Raw genomic sequence first — 651 nt, forward strand, 5'->3', positions numbered from 1 at the left:
TATCTATGCCATCCTCAATAGCATAGTAAAGAGAGAAGAGAAATATTTAATCTGGAGAGCTGCAGAAATATTTGCTGATGGTACCCTGTAGCACAGGAAGCAGAACTATAAACTGACCCAAGGTGGGATTATTAGACTGCAGACCAAGGGTCCTCCAAGCTAAAACACATGATCTCCTGCCTAGCAAATGGTATGGACAGACATGCCCAAAAGGCAGTCAATTATGAAAAATTAAGGAAATAACGCAAGGGCCAGAAGAAAACCCCACTTTTTTTCTATTCCTGCTTAACTGAAGCAAAGAGATTGTCTGATGATTTCCGCATTCTGTTGGGTCACCTCTCTTTGGAATGGGCACAAATATGGATCTCTTCCAGAGTCGGCCAGATAGTTGATTTCCATATTTCTTGGCAGAGATGAGTGAGTGACTCCTGTGCCACCTCACTTGTCTTGAAAGATTTCCATTTTTATTCCATCGATTCCTGATGCCTTGTTCTTTGCCAATTCCTTAAATGTACCTTGGACTTCCTCCCTCAGTATCATTGGCTCTTGATCATATGCTACCTCTTGAAATGGTTGGACATTAAACATTTCCTTTTGGTACAGTGACTCTGTGTATTCCTTCCATCTTCTCTTGATGCTTTCTGCATCATT

This window comes from Chrysochloris asiatica, unplaced genomic scaffold (assembly GCF_000296735.1).
Source record: "Chrysochloris asiatica unplaced genomic scaffold, ChrAsi1.0 scaffold00502, whole genome shotgun sequence".
Taxonomy (NCBI): domain Eukaryota; kingdom Metazoa; phylum Chordata; class Mammalia; order Afrosoricida; family Chrysochloridae; genus Chrysochloris; species Chrysochloris asiatica.